The 8,498-nt window shown below is 46.0% G+C and overlaps 1 protein-coding gene across 2 annotated transcripts in view; it reads left to right on the top strand.

The window, feature by feature from the left end:
• Nucleotides 1–8,498, top strand: part of nebl (nebulette) — a 41,040-nt gene that overhangs the window by 20,342 nt on the left and 12,200 nt on the right. The window lies entirely within an intron of this gene.

Below are 8,498 nucleotides of genomic sequence, written 5' to 3'. Positions count from 1 at the left end.
TTGCTGTCCTCCCCTCTCCTCCAGAACAAGTACAAGGAGGACGGTAAGAAGAGTCTCTCTCAGAGCATCTACTCTCAACTCCCAGAGACCTCAGACACCCAGTTCGCCAAGACCGTCTCTGAGCTACAGAGCGAGGTGAGGCAGGAACTGCTATTCTATCCTCTATATTCTCTCTATTCCTTCCTCTCCTCTTCTTTCATCTCCTCACACTTCCACTTCTCTTCCTTCATCACCTACATCTCTCTCTCCTGCCCTCCCTCCCCTCCCTCCGCTCTCCTCCTCCCTCCTCCTCCCTCTCCTCTCCTCCCTCTCCTCTCCCTCCTCTCCTCTCCTCTCCTCTCTCTCCTCTCCTCTCCTCTCTTCCTCTCCTCTCCTCCTCTCTCCATTATAACCCCCTCCTTCTCTGTTCTATCGTATCATATCCTAGTATATTGTAATCAAAGCAACATGTTATCCGTTCATGTTACATTGTTGTGCTGATGGCTAAATGTGTGGAGCTGCGTGTTGGACCCAGGGAGTGACTGCTGATGTTGTTCCCAGGCCAAGTACAAGGAGGCTGGGCGGAGGGAGGCCAGCCGGTCCCTGTACCGTCTGCTACCGCAAACACTGGACACCCAGCACGCCAAGGAGGCTACCGACCTGCTGAGTCAGGTACACACACAAGCACGCACGCACGCACACACACAGACACACACACACACACACACACACACACACACACACACACACACACACACACACACACACACACACACACACACACACACACACACACACACACACACACACACACACAACCACGCACGCATGCACGCTCACAGACACATGCACACACACACACACACACACATGCACGCACGCACGCACGCACGCACGCACACATGCACAGACACACACACGCACACACACACACACACACACACACACCGCTTATGCAAGCACACACCCACACGTACACACACCCACCTACACGCGTACACACATGCACGCAAGCAAACACATATTCAGGCACACACACAAAAACACACATGCCCTCAAACACTTTCATAGTCATGTATTCACAAACACACACACACAAACAAACACACATACACGCTAAACAAACCCATGAACATGCTGCACATACACACACTTATGGACATTTATACGCTACAAACAATGCACACACAGAGACACACCCACACACACACTGACCATAGAAAGATACTCACACATTCTGTCGATCATGCAAAGATACTCACACACACAGAAAGGCAGACCCATGCTGTTATCAGTACTATAAAAACGAATGGGGTCCTCCCTCTCACAAATAGAGCATTAGACCCCCTAGGGTCTAACCTAACACGTCAGGGTAGACAATGAGGAACCATTGAGAACACAACAGAGCTTCACACAGCGTTGGGAACATCTGCCTCGCTCAAGGGCATTCCTGTAGTGGTAAAGGACCAGGACTGGGTGGCAATACCACCCTCCTCGCCCTCATCGTATCCCCCCATTCACAGTCGACGTTGGAATGGTACACCACTCTGAGCCTGACTATACCATAGTCTACCTCTCCTACTCCCTCATTCTTCACTGTGTCTGAGTGCTGCAGGACGCTGGCTCACTACAAGGCAAGAGGCATAAGTGGTACAACAGTATTGCTCTTAAAAGGCACTGGAAGCGATGTTGTCCTTTTTCCCCGTCTGTTTTTGCAGTCAACCCTCTCCTCCTTTCTCTCTCCGTCACCATATACACGGCTCTTGAGTGGCTCCTGTCAGTTTTCTTGGTAGCTTTTCTTTTCTTCCGTTTCACCAGGCGTTTATTTTCAGCATGAAGTGGGAACGGGAATTTGTTTTTGACCAAACACTTTCCATCAGTGATGGCTGTTTGAATAAAGAGCTATTTAACACTTAGTTTTACAAATTGTATTGCTTCCAGCACCTTTCATGGCGCATTAACAGCCTGCTGCTCCTCCTACTCACTGGTACTGGTATTGTTTAGCCCTGTCGTGAGCTCACACCATCTGGTCTCCTCATCTCCTCTCCTCTGCTCTCATTCTCCTCCCACCTCCCTCTCCTCCTCGCTCTGCTCCTCCACTGTCCTTTATTTTCCTTTCCTCTCCTCTGTGTTCTCCTCTCCTCTCCTCCTCTCCTCCTCGATTATAATCTACTCTCCTATCCCCTTGTCTCCTCTCCTCTACCCTATTTGCTCCTCTCCTCTCCTCTTACCACCTCTCCTCTCCTTTACCCTCATCTCTTTTCCTCTCCTCTCTTCTTCTCTCCTCTGGTCTTATTCTCCTTTCACCTCCTCTCTTCTCCTCTCACCTCCTCCCCTCTCCTGTTCATCTCCTCGACTCCTCCCGTCTCGTTCTCCTCTCCTCTCCTCTCATCCTTGATTATAATCTACTCTCCTATCCCCTTGTCTCCTCTCCTCTCCTCTACCCTATTTGCTCCTCTCCTCTCCCCTTACCACCTCTCCTCTCCTTTACCCTCATCTATTTTCCTCTCCTCTCCACTTTTCTCCTCTCCTCCTCTCCTCTCCTCTCCTCCTCTCCTCCTCTCCTCTCCTCCTCTCCTCCTCTCCCCTCCTCCTCCAGGTGAAGTATAAGGAGGAAGGGAGGAAGGAGACGAGCTCCAGCCTGTATTCCCTGCTGGCGGACACGGTGGACCTCCAGCTTGCTAAAGCTGCCTCTGAGCGTCAGAGTGAGGTGGGTGGGAGTGAGGGCCGGGCGCTGTCCTCCACTGCCAGCCCAGGGGGGTTCCACTCCCATGCAGCGCCACGCAGGGAGGGTGTGTGGGATGGTGGTGTTTCACTGCAACCCAAGTAACTTATGTAACTGAATGTACATAAACATAAAAAAAATACTTTATGTGGACTTTTTGATTCAACAGCATTTTAGAAGTTCAGGACCAAATTACTGAAAGAATAGTGTGGTGCGCTATACAGAAAAAGAATGAGTCATTTTGTTAATGAATAATACAATGTGGGGATGGATAGTCCCTTACATGCATTGGTTTATTCTTTAATAGGGCAGCAAATCCCAGTTTATGTATTTTCTGAGATGATAATTGTGAGGATTGTACATTTTGATAAACATTGGACGCTGCACTTGTTTATTGTCTTTGAGTTAATGTGTGCATCTATTCATTAGTGTGCGTGTGCGTGTGTCTGTGTCTGTGTGTGTGATAGATTAAGTACAAGCAGAAAGGCAAGCAGGATGCCAGCAGCAGTGCCTTCCACAAGATGGCCGACACCAGGGAGAATGAATTTGCGAAGCAGATCTCTGAGATGCAGAGTGAGGTGCGTGTGTGTGGATGTGTGTGGGTGTGAGTTATTGTGTGTGTGTGTGTGTGGGTGGTTGCGTTTGACCATTTGCTTGTGCATGTGTTTGTTTGCAAATGATTTAAGGTTTGTCAAAGAAATATGCAACCATGCATCACTCTTGATCATAATACTCGATATTTCTCCAAATGCTCAACCAATTTAGTTTGTAAAAGTGAGGTAAATTGTGAGGTATCTGTTAAAAAGTCTGCTGCTATAATTCAATACACAAGCTATATCTGTTAGACTGTATATGTCTATATCTGTTTTGCTATATATGAAACTGTATCTCTAAATAATGACCAAGTATACAGAGTTTGGTGCTGAATCTATCTCGCCTGGCTCTTAAAGTGGGGTTTAGACACAGGTTGACTTATTGTTTTGTGAAGCATGGTTGAAGTGATTTGAGAACACAAACCCATACTCTGGAGTCTAGACTGCACCCGCTGGTTCCTCCGGAGGCAGCCATTATACCTGTGGAGAGGTGCACTACTCGCAGCTCTCAACTGTCTTGTTGACACCAGTCAATTCCTCACTTAAAAGAACGAATGTCTCCAAAACGATGAATACATCTTCGAGGTCTATTCCCTACTATTAAGCACACGGCTTGTGTCCCACATAACACAATGAGGTCAGATTCAGGTCACTAGGTCACTTGGTCAATCTTTATTAGAAGTGTAAAAGGCCCATGTTAAGGAAAATACACTCAAATGAATTTTTTTTTTTTATTATATGTTTTAGTAGTATGAAATACCACCCTTGATTCATTTTGATATATTAGTATACGATACCTCCCTTTAAGAAAATACACTCACTGGAAAATAGATGTGTTTCATCATATGTATATCTTTCATTTCTGTCTGTGTTGTTTGGCTTCCTTGCACGTTCTACAGTCCAAGTACAAGAAGGACAAGGAGGATCTGTCCTGCACCCTGCACTCTCTGCTCCCAGAGACACTGGAGACACAGTTTGTCAAGGAGATGGCTCTCACACACAGTGAGGTGGGGAAACCGTGTGTGTGTGTGTGTGTGTGTCTGTGTGTTTTTGTGTTTTTGTGTGTGTCTGCGGTGTTTATCTTGGTGTGCATTAGTGTGTATAATGCGTCTTTGTTGGGTTGTGCAGTTCTAGATTTCTGTATGTGTGCATTATTATTATTATTTGTTTATATTTGTCGTAGAAACAATTTTAGTAGGGGCAGCACAATGTGTTCTTAACACACACCCAACCTCCATGAACATGCTCAGTTCTTGTTAAAAGCATAATGCATGCTAGCTGTGACTCTGTGTTAGCTTGTTTTTACTAAACAGTGATAGAACCGGAGCGACTCAAAGCAAAAACATTATTTAGTAGGGTTTTGATGAAGCTAACGTTGTCCTGGTTTGTTTCACATGTCTTTACCGTGGATATCTTATCACTTTTCTTTTTGTTTATTTGGCTGAATTGCCATTATTCTTGTGGACAGTTCTATTTATTCATTTATTTGTTGTCATTGTTTTAGTTTTGAGTGACATTTTGTGGCTTTGATTGACGTGTTGTGGATTCGATCGACATGTGGGGGATTCAAGTGACATGTGGGGGATTTGAGAGAAGTGTGGTGGATATGATTGAAATGCAGTGGATTTGATCGACATGTGGTGGACCTGAGTGACATGTGGTTTTCTTCTTTGACGTTAGAATAAGTACAAGGAGGCGGGTAAGAAGGAGCTGTCCTCCCCTCTCTACTCCGTCCTCCCTGAGACCAGAGACATGCAACACGCAAAGGAGCAGTCCCAGCTGTGCAGTGAGGTACACACGCACGCACACATGAACACGCACATAGGCACACATACGCGCACACACACACACACGCGAACACACCCACACACATGAACACACCCACACACACAAACATACACACCCACACACACACACACACACATGAACATGCACACATGCACACACACGCACAAACACAAGCACGAATGCACACTTCTGATAAAGATTTTTACTTCCAAGTTACATTGTTCCTGGTAACCCCTCGGCCCCCGGCCCAAACAAACACATCAACACAAGACGACAATTGGTGGTCTTGTGTATCTGGCTGCCTGAGGTACGATTAAGGTTAGGTTACTAAACCTTCCTCTGCCTCGTTTTCTTTCCAACAGAAGGTGTACAGGGACGAGGGGAGGAAGGACGCTGGGACCAGTCTGTACTCCCAGATGCCCCAGACCATCGAGACCGTGTTCGCCAAGGAGCAGGGCCGCACCCAGAGCAACGTAAGTGGGGGGCCCTCGACTCCTTCCAGCCTAGCAGCCCCTAACAGTGGGGACAAGGCCTTACCGCCGTTGTTTGATAGACTAGTTCCGAATAGACGGACACGGCCAGAACAAGTTTCTCTTCCATCTTCTCCTCCACAAGGTCGACGGGGACCGCCCCGTCTCATATATGATTGGTTGACCTGTAAAGAAGCGGCAGTGATGACTGCAGCCTTTCTGAAAGGTTCAGATATTTTAACCCAGAAGCTCTCAGAACGTACACATTTCCAGGGGGGCCTATGAAGCCCGTTGAGACCAGAACTGTGGTGAGCAGACGTCCTTCATAGTGGACGGCTCCATGTGACACAATGCACTCACATCGACTCCACGCTTTATCTTTGTCTGGGAACAAAAGCCCACATTGAGGTCGACGAGATGTGATTAGACACGCACCAGGGCATCGTGGACGCGTGTCGGTGGGGGTGTGTTGGCCGGGACACGTACACAACAGCTGTATATTTGACTTAGGGCTTCAGGGTACAGACAATGACCTACTGCCCTCACATACATGCACACACACACACACACACACACATTCACAGACACACAGACGCACACACACACACACACACACACGCACACACACACACACACACACACACACACACACACACACACACACACACACACACACACACACACACACACACACACACACACACACACTCACATACACATTAACCTACTTTCATAGACACACACATGCTCACACATTCATGTACGCACCAACACACACACACACACACACACACACACACACACACACACACACACACACACACACACACACACACACACACACACACACTAAGATACGACTGACCAGAATCAACATTTAATTCGATAAATTAAAGAATAAATGAAAAGGTTTTTTGTTTAGTTGGTTTAGTAGTAAGTCAATCAAATAAGTAGTACATTTATTATATGCATTATGGACAGTTTGACATTTTGAAATATAAATTACCTTATATGTGAATGAGGAGTAGAAAGTCGGTATTTCTCACACCAATTCAGTGGGCGTGTTGATGATGGTTCTGCATGTCATTGAGTGGCCCCCTAAATGATAATCAGCCTGTTACCTTTTGATTGCTGAATGGTTAACATATATTAAAATGTTGGCTCTGCTTTTAAGAGTCATTTGTGGTGAACGAATGTTATACGTTGTACAATTATAGGCAAAATGTTATGATATTATGCGCTCAGAAATTTGTTACATTATCGACTGGGGTTTCCACATTATTGCTATGGGTTTAATTACTACTAGAGGTTGTAATTAATATAAACTGTATACTTGGAAACTCTAGTATATATATATAACAGCCCCAGAGTAGTGTTATAGTAGTGAATGCCATTGCTGTTATATCATTCATCAGGATGGATTGCTTGTTGTGGTTTTGTTGTGGTGAAGCTAACTGGAGCATGTGATGCACAACATGTCTCCATGCTGAGTGTGGTTACACACGCTAGCATCAATGTAGCATCTCCTCAGACAGGAGGCTCCGAAGGGAACAGCTACAACACTGGCTGTTGGCCCCAGGCTTGTGTGTGTGTGTGTGTGTGTGTGTGTGTGTGTGTGTGTGTGTGTGTGTGTGTGTGTGTGTGTGTGTGTGTGTGTGTGTGTGTGTGTGTGTGTGTGTGTGTGTGTGTGTGTGTGTGTGTGTGTGTGTGCGCGCCATCGTTAATGCAGCAAAGAAAGATATGCTTTAGACACTAGTGGGGCTCTCCAGCAGAAAATCTAAACATTTAGCAAAGTTGTGCTCCATATCAGCAGTGATAGGCAGTCTGGCAGTGTGGCGCAGGAGATGTGATGGTGGATTCAAATAAAGAATTAAAATGTGTGTGTGTATGTAATGACTGAGTACTGCTGACTACAGACACCTTGTGCCCTCAATACAAGACATGTCTTTATCTATTTATCCTCTTATCCACTCCCTTATCTATTCTCTTCCTGTTCTTTTTCAGCATATATTTTCGCATTTTTCTTAACTCTCGACTTCCATATTAATCTCTCCCCCTTTCACTATATTTTCCTTCTCAAATCTGTTCATCCTCCGCATCTCACACACCTTCATTCTCTCGCCACTCCCTTTGTCTAAACAGTGAGAATTGTATGCAAAATAACTATGGAAATTCAAATCAAACATGTACCTCAGACTATATTATGTGTATGCATCTCATCTCCACACTGGGAATAGTTGGTAAAGCTGGGATGGGGTCAAATTATACAAGAGTTACAACATGTCTCTCTCCATGTGTAGAAGCTCTATAAGGAGCAGTATAACAAGGATAGAGGCAAGGCCAACTACAACACCATGGAGACCATCCCAGAGATCCAACACGCTATGGAGGTCCACAAGCACCAGAGCGAGGTGCACACACAAACGCACACACACACACACACACACACACACACACACACACACACACACACACACACACACACACACACACACACACACACACACACACACACACACACACACACACACACACACACACACACACACACACACACACACACACACACGTTGACAGCATGTTGTTGCTGCTGTGTGCAGGTGGGCTACAGGAAAGGTAAACAGGAGCTCCACAGCTTCGCTAACACACTTGCGGACCGTCCAGACATCGTCAACGCCACCAAGGCTGCTAAGCTGGCCAGCGATGTGAGTGTGTGTGTTATAAGTGTGTGTGTGTATCTGTTTACATTGATGTACTTGTGTGTATGCATGTAAGTATGTGAATGTCTGTGTTAGCAGTCACATTATATGTGTGTTTGTGTGTGTGTGTTTGTGTGTGTATGCAACCGTTGTTGCAGATGTATGTCTTTGTAACCTTGATGTGTCGAAAAGTCCAATATGCTTTCTACCTCACTGATTGTGTGTGTGTATGTGTGTGTGTGTG

Source organism: Gadus macrocephalus, chromosome 23 (assembly GCF_031168955.1).
Source record: "Gadus macrocephalus chromosome 23, ASM3116895v1".
NCBI lineage: Eukaryota > Metazoa > Chordata > Actinopteri > Gadiformes > Gadidae > Gadus > Gadus macrocephalus.
Note: the sequence above shows the minus strand (reverse complement) of the source record. Positions and strands in the feature narration are given on the sequence as shown.